Source organism: Ailuropoda melanoleuca, chromosome 10, assembly GCF_002007445.2.
Source record: "Ailuropoda melanoleuca isolate Jingjing chromosome 10, ASM200744v2, whole genome shotgun sequence".
Classification (NCBI taxonomy): Eukaryota; Metazoa; Chordata; class Mammalia; order Carnivora; family Ursidae; genus Ailuropoda; species Ailuropoda melanoleuca.
This window is the reverse complement of record NC_048227.1, coordinates 31,259,390-31,274,590: the sequence shown is the minus strand read 5'-3', so window position 1 is coordinate 31,274,590 and position 15,201 is coordinate 31,259,390. Positions and strand designations below refer to the sequence as shown.

Here is a 15,201-nt window from a genome sequence, read left to right as displayed (position 1 = left end):
ACAAGCCTTTGAAGGAAGTACAATTCTTTTTTTTTTTTTTTAAGATTTTATTTATTTATTTATTTGATAGACAGCCAGCAAGGGAGGGAACACAGGCAGGGGGAGTGGGAGAGGAAGAAGCAGGCTCCCAGCAGAGGAGCCTGATGTGGGGCTCGATCCCAGGACCCTGGGATCACGCCCTGAGCTGAAGGCAGTCGCTTAGCGACTGAGCCACCCAGGCGCCCTGGAAGTACAATTCTTATCCCTATTTTACAGGTGGAAAAATGGAGGCACAGAAGGTTTAAGACTGTTGTCCAAGGGACCAGTGGGTCAGTGATGGAACAGGGATTTGAACCCAGGCAGTGGGGCTCTTGACTACCACTCGGGCTGCATAGAGCCGAGCCAGGGCCCAGGGTCTCGATCCCAAGCCTTCATACTACAGCAGGGGTTTTCTCTTTTCACAGGAACTGCTAGTTTCACATGGAAGCTGGAAGCGTCTGGGGCCACACTGGAGAGCCAGAGGGGATTGTGCTGGGATGGGGGGGATGGCACCCTCTGGGGGAGAGGCTGCTGCTGCTGCCCGTTGTCAGCCCATGCGTGAAGATCCACCGCTGGGCTTCCCTCACACGCAGACCACGACATTCCCTCTATTGCTGAAGGGAGCTTGAGTGGGGTTTTCCATTTTGTGCCACTAAAGGCATTGCATCTTGGTTTCTGACCTCAGTGACTTTCCAGAGAAGGACTTGAGGAGGCATTCCCCTTGGGATCCTGGAAGGGAATGATGCCCCCTGATTCCCGGGTACCATCTTCCTGACGGCTGCGTGGTGTTTGGAGAGTATGGACAGTGGAGGCAGGTGGCACGGGTTTCATTCCCAGCTGTGTGACCCTGGGCAGGTCGCTCAAGCTCTCTGAATCCCAGGGAAAGGGCAAAAGCTGCCTATGTGGGTGGCGGGTGAGGCTTTACCAAGATAACACAGACAGGAGCTTCCAGAACATCGCAGTGCTTCATTCACGTGAGTCCTCTTGTCCTCTCCACCCTCTTGTCTTTACTTGCTCCGTTGATCTTCCAGAGAAATACGTATAAAATCTTTTACATAGATATAGCATACATAAATATATATGAAATCCAGTATATTTAAAATACACATTTTTTTAAATTTTAAGGAATTGGTTCATATGATGGCAGAGGGAACAAATCCCAAATCCAAAGGGCAGGCCAGCAGGCTGGACGGTCAGGCAGAGTTTTTATGTTGCAGGCTCAGCGCAGAATTTCTTCTCTAGGAAACCTCAGCTTTTGCTCAGAGGGCCTTCAGCTGATGAGATGAGACCCACCCACAGGATGGAGGGTAATCTTTACCTAACAGAAGTCAACATTAATCACATCTACAGGGTATCTTCCCAGCAAATCTAGACTAGTGTTTGGCCAAAACAAGCAGGCACCACAGCTTAGTCAAGTTGACACACAAAACTAACCATCGTGTTTGCTAGTACAGTTTCTGTGGACCTCAGTTTCCCCATCTGTTAACTGGAGAACAGACCCTCCTTGATCTTCAAGCTTGTCCTCTGTAAAATGGGACTGAGGGACTGGGAGAGCCTGGAGGGGAGACCCTGGAAGGGTGAGTAAGGGAGAGCCTGGTAGCAAGGATGAATATGTTTTTCCATCTCCGTCAGAGCATCCTGCCTGTGCAGGCCCTTTTGTTCCCCGAATCCCTGAGTTATTTCAGGGGAGGACCATGTAACTTCGGAGCTTGAAGGTGGCTGTTGGCGTGTACCCGAGCTATTTATATGACTTTCCAGATCTTCCACAGAGACAATATGAGCTCCAGAAGGGAGAAAGCACAGTCGTCTGTGTAGCGGCAGCTCTGAGCAGGCAGACGTGCACAGTGATCTGTCGTCATCCTATGAGAGGCCTCCACCCTTGCCTGGATGCCCATGCTGGAGGGAGAGCAGGAAGAGGACGAGGAGGGTAACACAGATGACCACCTATTTTGTGGGAAAGGACACACACAATCACACACGTTTGTTAAGTGGGGAGAGCAGTGTTTGCGCCTGCTTGTGACATTGCCTCCCTGTTGTGTCTTGGGCAGCAAGTCAGGGGAACTCTCTGACCCTCAGTCTCTTTATCTGTGAATGGGGAGTCATGGTAAAAACACCTCGTTTGCAGAAATGTGGTAAGGATGATGCCAGATAAAACAGATGCAGGGCCTTTAGTTTCCTGCTGTCTTTACACAGCCTGGTGGATAATCAGCAGATTGGAGGGTTGGCCCTGGGCTGCATTTGGTCATGCCCACTGTCCGCCGGCTCTCAGGTCCCACCCAGTGCTGCTGCTGGCCAGGCGGGGGTCAGGTTCAGCTCTCAGCCACCCTGGGTCTTGGTGTTTGTGTTTATTTTTAGCAGGGAATGTTATGGTAAAGGAGGGGAGAGCTATCAATGAAAATATTATTCAATCATGGGAGACCATGAGCAGATGCTCGAATTGTATTATGAGCCTGTCACTTGAAGTTTGTACTGTGATTCCAGCTCAACGTTTGAAGTATTTTTAAGTGGGAGACCAGGTTTTCAAGTACAGGAGAAAAAAAAAAAAAAAAGAACAATTACCTAAAAGTGGTAAAATTAGCCTCCCTTCATTCCTGGCCTTCAGAAGAGCTTTCTGCTTATGTATCTTCATGGCTCATCCAGGCCACTGAGACCAGGGGACATGGGACAGTTTGGGAAGGACCATGTGATGACAAGCTGCCACAGAATAATTCTGGAGACCTGGAAAGGCCGGGTGGTGAGCATGAATGCTTCCTGAATGGTTTGAAGACCACAGGGCCTATTTACCTCTGTGCCATCTGGTCCTCTGAGGATGATGAAAACCCTGAGAGGCAGGTGCTACTGTGCCCATTTTTCTGAGGGTGTTCACTGAGGCTCAGAGAGGTGACATGACTTGTCTAAGGGGCAGGGGCAGTGTAGGGAGCTGTCCCAACCATACTCCTAGGCTGCCTGTGGGAGGCCCAAATTAGGTGAGAACAGAGGCATTTAATCTCAAGCTGTGGAAAATGACTGCCTCCTACTGGCTCTTCCTTCCCCCTCCCTCCACCCCCACCCAGAGGGAGAGTCTGGGGGAGAGGGAGAGAAAGAGTCTCAAGCAGACTCCTGGCTGAGTGCAGAGCCTGACGCGGGGCTTGATCTCACAACCCTGAGATCATAATCTCAGCTGAAATCAAGAGTCGGACACCCAACCGACTGAGCCACCCAAATGGTCCTAGGACAGAGCGTGATGTACTTAGCTCTGGCCTGGAGTCCACAGGCCAGCCGCAAATCAGTTCAGAGCCCTGATTTTACCTCATCTTGTCCTTCCCTGTCTCCTAGCCTGTTTCCACTCGCCCAGAAGGCCTGGATTTCCCAAGGCTGTCTGCGTCCCATAAGCAGGGCCTCAGCTTGCTCGGACTTGGAAAGTAGGTATGCATTTGTCTTTACACTTACCTTCTGTTTATGGCTGAAAGCACGGGCTCTCCAATTAGTGTAGTGATATGCAATTTCATTTTACAGTAAATGTGTTTAAGCCTTTTAAGAGTGTGGTGATATAAAAATATTTAAATGGCTAGCAGGCATGGTGGCAGATACCCTAATAACACTATTCACAGGTTTACTGAGTGCTTACTTTGGGCCAGGCATGATTCTAGGTGCTTTCTACTTGCTAGCTCACTTAGTCCTCATGACCATTGAGCTTGGTTTTATAATCAGTCCCACTTTGCAGTGGAGCATTTCGACCCACTGAGACTTAACTCTCTTGCCAAGGCTGCATGACGAGTAAGCAGTGGAGGCAGGATTTGAACCCAGACCTGACTCCAGCATTATGTTCCTGAGTGGTTATGTGTGTGGGGTATGAATGAGTGATGTTTGGGGAACACTGACCGGGGCTGTGTCTGGGGTGACCGGTTTGCCTGACACTTCCTGTGCTTTAAACCTGAAAGTCCTGTGTCCGGGAGGCTCCTCACCCCTTTACTTGCGTCTCAAGTCTGCTTCAGACTCCACCGAGATGGCGTCACCGTAATGCCGGCGCCGTGAGCCGAGCGTATGTGACCAGCCCAGACGTGCCAGGTCTGTGTGGCTTGCGAGGAGAAAACGTGCATATTGCCTAACCACATACATGACATCCAGAAACCCTTGCCTAAATACAAGAGCGTAAAGCTCCTGATTGCTGTGACGCTTGCCTTACTGGTATAAGTAACAGAGTGAAAACATCCCGTATGTCCATTTATAGCAGAGTAAGAAGTGCCACGGCTGGGGGTTCAGAAGTACTAAACCCTGGCACAGCATGTCCTGCAGCCCAGAGGCCTCCCGGGCACCTCGGAAGGGAGAGCGTGTTGGTAATTCTAAAGCTGGTGAGAGCTGCCCTGCGCTCAGCATTCACTCTGTCCCCACCAAGGGTCCAGTGTTTTACCTGCAGTACCTTCATTAATCCATGCCATCTCTGTGGGGGAGTCCTAGGGTGATCCTCTCCGTCTTACAGATGAGGAAACAGAGGCACAGGAAGTTTCTGAAAACCACCAAGCTCGCACAACTAGGAAGCGATTAAGCAGAGACTCTAAGGCAGGCAGCCTTGCTCGGGGGCTGGGCTCTGAAGCCCGGGAGAAGGGCCCAGCCCACTGCGGAGATTCGGCAGGTCAAAATGTGCTCTGCAGCTCTGCCTCCCTTTTTCACGCTTGCAGAATGTTCCGGAGTGTGGCTCTACCATGGCTGGTACATCTCGTTTCCTGCTGACGGACATGCAGGTGGGTCCCGAGTGTTTGTGTTCTAACTGGTTCTGTGGCGTGCACGCTCGTCACCGTCTCTGCCCACGTGTATGGCAGAGTGTTTGCCTAGGACAATGGTGCGGGCGGAGTCGTGGGGTGCTCGGGGATTCCCTTCGTCTGGCTCTTCGGACACGGATATAGGTATTGCTGGGACGGGCTGGGATGGGCTACTGCAGATGTGACTGAGTCCCAAGTTAACTCCAGACGTGAAGATGATCCAGGAGGCCTAATCTAAGCACATGTGCCCTTTAAAAGCAGAGCATGTTCCCCGGCTGGGGGCAGAGAGGAAGCAGGAGGGTGTGAAGCATGAAGAGGGAGGGGTATGCGGTGCAGTTGTGAAGATGGAGGGTCCACGTGGAGAGGAAAAGGCGTGGTCTCTAGAGCTAAGAGCCCCCGCAGCGGACAGGCAGCAAGGGATCGGGACTGCTTTCCGCCAGTAACAGGAATGATCATGGAAGAGGGTCCTGAGCCCCGCATAAGAACACAGCGGCCCAGAGACCCCTTGATTTCAGTCTGAGCAGGGACTCCAGCCACACCAGGCTGAAGCTTTGACCTAGGGATCCAGGAGCTGGGAGGTGGGTGTTGTTTTAAGTTGTTAGTTTGTTGGGCAATGATAGAAAATGAGTACAGAGGGTTTCTTCAAAGTGAAATCAAAGGTTATCTGCATTTAACATCTTGATTCTTGGAACAAATGGGTATTGCCTATCCAGGCAGGACCGCTCCAAGCTTTGGGGGCACAGCAGGGAACAAGTAAGCCACAAAGTCCTTGCCCTCTTGGTGCTAACATTTTCTGGAGGTGTGTGTTGAGGGCATGCACACAGTAGACACAGGAATAGGTAAAACGTATGTATATCTGCTGATTTGTGAATGCTATGGAAAAACAGAAGCAGAGAAGAGGGACACAGAGAGGGGGAAAGTGTGTGCATCTGTATGTGCGTGGGAATGAAATATGGCTTGGGATATGTGTGACCTGTGACTAAAGACTTAAAGAGAATGAGCTGTGTAGGAGACTGGGAATGAGCATTCCAGCCAGAGGCAGTAGCGAGTGCAAAGGCCCTGAGGCAGGGACATTCCTGGTGGTTTCGAGATTTTAGGGCAGAGTAAGCAAGTGGGAGAGCCGTAGGAATTGAGGTCAGGAAGGTAATGGCATCCGGATCTGCAGTGCTCCCTTCTGCCGTGTTTGGGGGAAGCCTTCTCTCCATGCTCCCACCCTTGCCAACACCTGTTAAGATCAGATGCAACACGTTTTATCACTTGGGTGGATGATAATGGTGCCTCCTCTTCCTAATTTGCATTTGTGGATCCCTAGCAAGGTTGGGAATCCTTCTTGACCTCCATTGGTCACGTGTACCTCCTTTCCTCCCAGGGGTCTACCCCCAGCACGTGCATCTGTGTCTGTTACAAAGAAGAAAGCTTGATGTTTCCGTCTGTCTATCTCAGGGCGTGGGGCACAGAGAGGCTGTTCTGGGCTTCCCGTTCCAGCGCCTGGCTCTAGCTTTAAGTTCTTGTTTTCCCTCTCCCGCTGGAGAAATGTAATCAGAATGCAGTGAGCGAGGCTGATGTTTCACATGAATAACCTTGAAGCTTGTACGTATATTTGCAACATTTGGCATTTTATTATTAGCAACAGATTACTTGGTGATATACCTCACAACTGCTCGCAACACACCATACCTCGGTTGAGAATTGCTGGCAGAGCGTGGGTAGTGTGTGCGTGTGCATGTGTGTGCACGTGTGCACATGTGTGAATGAGTTAGAGCAGACTGTCATTACTCTTCTCCTCCAGAGACACAATGTTGCTTCTTAGACACTGGCAATTTCAACCTGCCTCATTAACCTGTATCGAGAGGCTTTGTAGAGTTAGAATTCGACTACGAACGTAGTTTAGGTGTCCTTGGGGCCTTCCCTTTGCAGTCAGCTGGGACCCTTCCTGCGAGGTCTTCCCTGAGAACGCTCTTGAACGGGGGCCCCAAGAAGTCCCTTGCCAGCGCCTGAGTACCTCGGGACCCCAGTCCTAGCCGTGTGAAGACAGAGGCAGAGATCAAGGTTAACTCCCTGCCAGTCAAGGAACACCAGAAGCTAGGAGAGAAGCCTGGAACAGGGTCCTCCTCCCAGCCCTCAGAAGGACCTGACCCTGCCTGCACCTTGATCTTGGACTCTGGCCTCCAGATCTGGGAGACAATACTTTAATGCTGTTGAAATCAGCCAGCTTGTGGTGCTTTGAGGTTATGGCGGCCCTAGGAGATGAACCACAGAAAAATACAAGTAGTTGGGAAGAGTGAAGTGCAGAGCTGGGGTGAGAGCAACTCAAGGACGTAAAGAAAGAGACAAGGGTCCAGCATGACATTTAAAACATCAACTCCCCAATCATAGGAAGGGGACTTATGGAATGGGGACACCTTGCAGGAGAAAGTCAAGGGCTTGGGGATCAGACTTGGATTCCAATCCTGATCCCCCTGTGTGATCTTAGGCTGCTTACTTAACTTCTCTGAGCCTCTGAGCACCCATTGTTCCTAAAAGCCCCATGTAATAAATCAAGAATTTATTCCAAAGGCCCATTTTATAACATGAAATGCTATAACTGATGGGGAACATAACATAAAACAGAACTCCATTATAAGTTTTTACAGACATTTGGTGAGAACATCACCGCAAGGCACTTACTATAAAGCTACAAGGTGACTGTTTCCTTTGGGGCATCTTTTCTTCTTGGATGGGCAGGGCTGCCTGAGGCATTAAAAACAGGGCTCTCCAGCCACATGGACTGCCAGCACTGCTTTCTTTCCCTGGTGACTCACCCTGTGTCGGCAAAGTTAGTCTGCATTCTGCCTTCCAGGAGTCCTTGGAACCGTGTTCAAAATTAGGGTCACCTATCTGGAACGGATCAATGTCATTTTGACATACGTGCATGTTTTCAAACACCACAGAAGTTTTTGAATGGCAAGTGCCAGGCGGCACAGTTTCCATGGTGATGTGGGAAGCCCACGCCAGCACGGAAGGTGCTAGGATGTGGGTATTAAACACTTGGTTTGGGTTTTTTGGTTTTTTTTTTTTTTTTAAACTCAGGAAAACTTCTTTGCAGGGAGAATAGGCCAAAAAGTGTGTGGGGTCATCATTCCAGGTGATGTGAGTGTGGGGGGTTCTCTTGTCCTCTGCAGCTTATGTAGCGAGCCTTATGTGGGTCTCTGTGTGACTGTGTTTCCTTGTATCTCTGCAAGTGTGTGTGTGCGTCCACGTGCCTCTGAGTGTATGGGGTTGTGTGTTTGCACAGGTGTGTGCATGTGCCCATCTCTGTGCATGTGTGTAGATGTCTGTGTGCATGTGTATATTGCAGGTACTGATCTGTATGCATATGCCTATGTGTCTGTGTGTATGTATATAGGTGTGTGTGTGTGTGTGTGTGTGTGTGTGTGCACGCGCTGTTATTCCTCGCTCCCAGACCCAAAGCAGACGTCACTGATCAATTTCATCAAGCCCCACGCTCCTCTGCGGCATGTCTCCCTATGCTGGCCATGAGCTGGGGTTGACCACGAGAGGAAACCAAGGTGCTTTTCCAGGTCTCCAGTGTCCAGGTCAAGCTGCTCAGACTGACATGTCGTGCTTTCAGAGCCCATCTCTTTATCCTCTGCCAGAAACTTTCTGCCTCAAGCAGCTCCCTGAGCTCTAAAAATGCCCATTCCTCACTGAGCTTTTGAAGTTTCCTTCTCCGCTGATGGGGGACTTGTTAAGCAGATGGTTTCTGGAATCAGCCTCCATGGGTTGAATTCCTGCTCTGGCCCCTTGAGCGCATGGTTCCACGAGAGAGCCTTACCTTCCTTACCCGCGGTCTCAGACTCACCTCACGGGTGTGATGAGGGCAGAACAAGATTGCCCAGGTAAGGTCCCCGGCACACAGCCAGCCCTAAGTGAGCTATGCACGCTCAAGGGGCCCTGGTCATTGCCGTGTTCTGGCATTTCATGGGGCTGCCCTGTGCTCAGTCCCCGGGGGGGGGGACTTCACCTGCTTTCTGGAGCTCTGCTTTACGGGTGCCGTTCTCATGGAGCACAAGGTGGGAGGTGCCACTGGTGACGCCGTTGGCATGGATGTCCAGTCACGAGGGGGCCAAAGCTTGCCTTAGCTGGGAGACCGCGTGCTCCTGAGGGCAGAGGCTGTGCCCGAGTCACCAGTGCATGCCCCATGCCTCACCCGGCACTCACCAGGCTCTCAGCCAGGGTGCGCAGGATGAATGGGGAGCGGGGAAGGGCATGGGGTCAGCGTTGAGGGTCAGGCACCAATTAAATATGAAAAGTCACATGGAAGACTAAGGCACTAATGTGAAAATACAGTCGACAGGAAGCTGCAGACCCCACCCTGTCCCCTCAGTCTCTGTCTAGGTGGTCCCCGAACAGCTGAACAGCTCAAAAGCTGCCCAGTGGCTTCCCCTAGATCCCTCGGTGGCCTGCTACAACATGGCAGGGGTTCAACGTCGGCAGTACTATTGTTTTGGACTCAAAGACTCTCTGTTGCAGGGCTGTCCTGTGCCCTGCGGGTGCTTACCAGCACCCCCTCTCCCACCTCTGCCCACCAGATGCCAGGAGCAACCCCCACGCCAGACGTGGTAACCAGAAAGGTCTCCAGTCATTGCCAAATATTCCCCGGAAGACGCCATAAGCTGCCTCGTCGAGAACCACTGGGTCATGACTCCAATAGTCAGCTGTGCTTCCAGATCTTGGCTGGGCAACAGCCACCTGTGAATAAGGTAAAAGCTGGGAAAGCTGAGCCTGTCCTTCCACCTATAATTTAGAATTTTCGAGGCTTGGCACGGGGGTTGCCGAGATTCCTCCCATGCCCTATCCAAGATCTTAGGCACGAACTTGGACCTTTGGGGACAAGGACGAAGGCTATGAGCTGTTGACTAAGGTAATGTCCCCTTTGTGTTATTGGGTGAGTAGGGACTGGGTGGTGTTGGGAGGGGTTAGGAGTGGGGGAGATGTGGGACATTTCTGGGATTTGGGAGACTTTGCATTCTGGTCTGGGGTCAGGCTGACACCCTGGGCACAGGCTTGTCGTGTGGCCATCAAAACCTCTGCCTTTCCTTCTTCCCTTCCTAACCTGATTAATTCAGCTCTGTGGGCCCGACCTGGGTTGGATCCTTAAGGCCTCTCCGACACCTGTCCTCTCACGCTGGCTTAGGGTCCTTCTATGCTTTTCCCTGATCCCATGCTTACCCCATCACAGCCCTTAACGTAGTAGGTCCTACCTGACCACATGGCCATCTTGCGATCTTGTCCACCGTCATACTGCCAGCGCCTAGCAAGAGGGCCTGACACAGAGGCCTCTTCACTCCCTGTGGTTTGCTGGTGGCCGGCCAGGGGCTAAGCCCCCAGCCAGGCACGGCGGTGATCACACAAGACTACATTTACTGGGGGAGGCAGACACAGATCATTTCCAGCCACAGAAAGGGCCACGATGGGTGTCGGCACATCACAGAATGGGGACATCTCGTCTGCTGGTCAGGGTTGAGCTCTGTGTCCCATCAAGTGAACAGTCATCCCGGTTCGCCCAGAACTGAGGGGTTTCTTGGGACATGGAACATCACAGTTCCAACAGACAAAGTCCTGGACAAATCAGGATGAGACAGTTATTCTCTTTCTCAGGTGCCTGCCCCTGCCTGGAAGATTTACTCTCTAGCCCGCAGTTTAAATCCTGGAACAACGCGACAAGTCACTACCCCATTGAGTTAAACCCCATTGGACAGGTGAGAACCAGGCCCCAAAGGTGAATAGGGGCAGGGTGGGAATTGGAACCCCAGAAACTTGGGGCCAGACTGATTTGTTGTATGGATTCTCAGGCACTAAACAAAGGGGTTCTTTTCCATGCAGGGGTCCTGAGTTTATCTTCATAGGTCTCTTGGAATCTGTTGAAGAATCTGAGGGTCTGGGTGGCCCCCAGGTCAGGGAATGGAACCACTGGCTCAAAGGTGGTCAGATGTATCTTTGGGTCCTTACTCAGCCTTGAGAAGCAGAAGGCATGAATACCGTTCCTGTTTCACCATAGGGGAAACTGAGCCCCAGAGAGGTTCATCGACTTGCTCAGGGTCACACAGTGAGTTGGCAGCAGAGTGTGGATGAACTCAGGACTTTTCAACTCTTGATCCATGGCTTTGTTTGGGTTCTGGGTTAACACACAGACTCTAGAATTCAAACCATGGCTCTCTGCTCCTTACCAGCTCTGTGACCTTGGCTAAGTCATTGGACTTTCCCAAGCCTTGATTTCCTCAGCTGTAAAATGGGTGTCATTTGTACGTTTCCTCTTAGGGTTTGAGGCATCAGTGAGATGGTCCATGTAAAGAGCTGTGAATAGCACAGGGTAAATCTCCCAGGACACAGTAGCGGCTGCCTCTAAAACCCCCCAAATACATTTTCCTTTGCAGGGCCGGGTACCGGGGCTGGAGCCCAGGGGATCCGTCAACTCACACCCTCATGGCCAGAACCACCCTCCAGGTTCTAGGTTCTCAAGAGCTGCCCAACTTCCTGGGAACCACGCATCCCTCCTCCCTCCCGGGAGCCCAAATTCCAAGAAATGCAGCTAAAATTGGCCCTCGAACAGCTTTTGCAGAGCACGTCGCAGCTTTTTTTGGGTCTAGAGAGCCGGTTTCCATGATGAAAGTGGCACAGAAGGAGAGACCCAGCTAAAAACAGCCACCGCCCAGACGCTGTTCGCAGGGTGCCACCTCCCTTGCCTCTTCGGGGGGTTTGGACGCCTCACTTCCGCAGCGGCCGCCCCCCGTCGCCACTAGGTGGCAGCAGCGCAGCGCGCGGCGGGGACTGCGCCCAGGGCCCGGGACCGAGAACCGCTCCTAAAAAACGATGCCCATAAAATACGCACCGGCCCCAAATTCTCCACTAAATTATTTCCCTTTTATCTGGGGGCATTTGTTTGCGTTGCAGGAGCTCGTGGAAGTGTCTCTTCTAAGGGCTGACCTCGTGCCGCCGACGCACTGCTCGAGACTGCTCCCAGCACCCCGGTGTCCCTGCCGCAGGCCGCTCCCCCCACCAGCCCGCCCCACTTAGCAGGTTCATTATGCCTCGGGTCCAACGTCATAGCAGAAGTTTGGAATTTTCCAGGAGAGGTGGCCTCGCCTGGGGTGGGGGGATGCGCCCATGTGGGGCTCGTGGTCCTGCCACGGGGGGCCCGTGGCTTCTCTCTGTGGGCCTCAGGGATGGAGTTTGGCTCAGGAGTGTGGCTGCCTTGCTCTTAGGTCACCAAATCGTGTGGGGATCGGGGCGCTAGGGGAACCCACCTCCCTGGCCACAGGGAGGAGTAAATGAGTCACGATGTGGATGGGACAGTACCTGCCACACCATAAGGACCCACCAGGACCTGCTTTTCTGGTTGGTATAATGGCCACCCCACAAACAGTAACCCAGTGGGTCTCACTGCCCTTGTTTGGGAGGCAAGACGGGGAGGTGGGGATCATCTCTCAGGTCTGGATTCTCAAAGCCTTGTCCTGGGCCGGCAGCAGAAAACACAGGTGCGCTCCACACCCCCAGGGGCTTCGTGGCACCCTGAAGTTTGAGAAGCACGGCTGTGAGGCACCTTCCAGCCCTGGAGGGCTGGCATTCCCCGCCCAGTCCTGGGTGAGTTCTGTCTCCCAGATTCACATCCATCAGAACAGCAACCTCAGGTAAGCCCTGCGTGTGAACCTTTTCTCCTGCTTTTCTGGAATGCTTTCTGCAGCTGCCGGGGCGCTCCGGTGTGACGGGGGGCGACATGTGCGGTGGGCCCGGCTGTGCTCCACTCGCTCCCCCAAGCTCCCACATCTGGCTCGCCACCTGCCTGCGGGTCCTGCTGGCTCCCCTGTGCCGGGCCTGGCCACAGCAATCCCCATCAACCTGGTGACCCTAGGACCAGGAACGGACTTTGTCTGTGAGTCCACCCCTTCCCACCATCCCTCCAGGCCCTCAGCCCTGCAGATCCCGCAGCCAGAGTGTCTCCCGCTCGGCAGGCCTCCTCACTCTGGCTCCCTGTCCTCCAGCTCTCTCGGGCACCAGCCCCACGTCTCCCTGGCCCCCTGCCTATCTCCCCTCCCCAGCTCCTGATCTCCCCTGACAGGCTTCTTCCCCATTGCCCCCTGCAAGCTGGCCGCTGAGCTGTTCACTGTGCACGCCACCGTCCTGTGCCAGCTTGCCACTCTTGTTTCAAGGTCTGCTCCCCTTTGCTCAGTAGGCCTCCCACGGCCTGTGAGCCACCTCCAATTCGCCCTTGTGTCCCTCCACCGTAGCCTGCTTCCGCCCTCCCCCGCCCCCGGTCCAGATCAGGGGCCGGCGCGCCATAGCCACGTGCAGCCCACAGCCTGTTGCCGGAGATAAACTTGGACTGGCACCCAGCAGGCCTGTTTGTTTACAGATCGTCTGTGGAGGCTTTCACATTGTGGGGGCAGAACTGAGAGACCACACGGTCTCCAAAGCCTAAAATATTTACTCTCTGGCCCTTTGCACGCTTCAGCCTCTGACATCCCCTGAGCCCTCCCTCTCCCATTTCTGCCCGTAGTGACCCTGTCCACCTCAGAAGATCCACTCCAAAGCAGCTGCACTGGGCATTCCTCACACAGCATGGATGGAGACCGTGCCGTGTGCTGGGATGGTGTCCTTGCTCTCGGGGCACTCACGAGTTACTAACCCAGGCTGCTTGGATCAGAAGCACCTCGAGAACTTGAAGGTGACAGCTCACGGCCCCTTGTTTTACTATTGTAGTGTTTGGATGGCCTGAGGCCAGGTGCCTGCCCCCTGATTCTCTAGCACTTAACCCAGCAGTGTCTGTCAGACACTGAGGGTCACGGTCCCATCGTGAGGGTCACACACTGTGGGTCCTTATAGTCCGTTTGAGTTAACAAAGGAATCTTTCTCCTCCCCTGGGTCTGAGTGCTTACCCTGGGGTCTGGACTCCACTTCCCCCCATGCTTCCAGATGCTTCTGGGATCCTACCTCAGGCCAGATGCTACTTGTCAGTGTGTCTCAAACTTCCGTACGTACTAGAATCACCCAAGATGTTGTCAGAATGCAGACGAGATTCTCTAGGTCTGGGATGGAGCCCAAGACTCTGCATTTCTAAACGCGCTCCGGATGGTGCCGAGCCGCTGGCCCACACTTGGGGCAGCAGGGATTGGTTCTCACTTCTGATGTCACCCGAGAGTCCCTTGGGGGCTTTGGCATGCTCATGTCTGGGTCTTACCCCAGACCAACTGAATCATGCAGGGCAGCGAGGTGGGGCCCTGTGTCGCCGGGTGATCTCAAGGTGCAGCCACAGCCACCAGTCTAGGAACGTGTGGAAATGCAGGTGGTCAGGTTCTAGTCCTAGCCACTGAATCAGAAACGCTAGGAGCGAGGTGCGAGAGCGNTTCTTACCCCAGACCAACTGAATCATGCAGGGCAGCGAGGTGGGGCCCTGTGTCGCCGGGTGATCTCAAGGTGCAGCCACAGCCACCAGTCTAGGAACGTGTGGAAATGCAGGTGGTCAGGTTCTAGTCCTAGCCACTGAATCAGAAACGCTAGGAGCGAGGCGCGAGAGCGACGAGAACCACGAGAACCACGAGAGCGACTAGAGCCACGGTCTTAGGAATGCCTGACCTTGGCTCCACCCATCAGCTCCTACCTGCTCTTCCTGCCTCTGGCCACCCCCCTCCAATTCCTGCTTTCTTTGGCCTGGATGGTATGGTTCCAGAACACCAATTTGTCTGGATGCCTCTTCTGCTGAAAACATTCCTAGGCTCCCTGTTGCCCTCAAAGCTGTGGAAGAACTTAGAGTCTCTTTGAGGTCTGAACCTTCCCAGCTCCCCTCCTGCAACATCCGGGGCCCCGTCCCCTCCAGCCCAGGGACATGGAACCATGGGTAGTCCCCAGAGGCAGAATGCTTTTCCTCTTCCACATTGGTGTTGAAAATACCTGGTCTCCGGGGCGCCTGGGCGGCTCAGCCAGTTGAGCAGCGCCTTCTGCTCTGGTCATGACCCCAGGGTCCCGGGATTGAGCCCCACGTTGGGCTCCCTGCTCAGCGGAGAGCTTGCTTCTCCCTCTCCTCCTGCCTGCTGCTTTGCCTACTTGTGCTATGTCTGTCAAATAAGTAAATAAAATCTTAAAAAAAAAAAAGAAGTGCCTGGTCTCAAAGGACAAAAGTCAGAGAAGGGAGTTCCTATTGGATGGGTACTCTGTTCTGCTAACCGAGGCAGAGAAGGAAATCAGGCCTTTTCTGTGATCTGAAGAGTTAGTTTTCTGACCTTCCCTGTGCTAACTAACTGGGAGCCCGCTGCGGCAGAACTCCCTATTACGTTGCTATTGGAAAGTGTTTTGGGAGAAAGTCCCTGGCTCCTTTACCTCTTGTTCACATTACCCTTCAAGCTGTTGGCAGACGTTTGGGGGGGCACATGGGTAGGGAAAAGCTATGCATGCAATTCTGCACCCTCCA

The 15,201-nt window shown here is 53.2% G+C and overlaps 1 long non-coding RNA gene across 2 annotated transcripts; it reads left to right on the top strand.

The window, feature by feature from the left end:
* The first annotated feature begins 4,680 nt into the window (after positions 1-4,680).
* Positions 4,681-14,701, top strand: LOC117804175. Of its 2 annotated transcripts, XR_004628493.1 has the most exons (6): positions 4,681-4,739; positions 9,329-9,499; positions 10,398-10,498; positions 11,691-12,134; positions 12,266-14,128; positions 14,302-14,701. It is a non-coding gene; the product is annotated as an uncharacterized LOC117804175 (long non-coding RNA). The 2 variants fall into 2 exon arrangements; XR_004628492.1 differs by having other exon boundaries at positions 11,691-14,128.
* Positions 14,702-15,201: the final 500 nt, after the last annotated feature.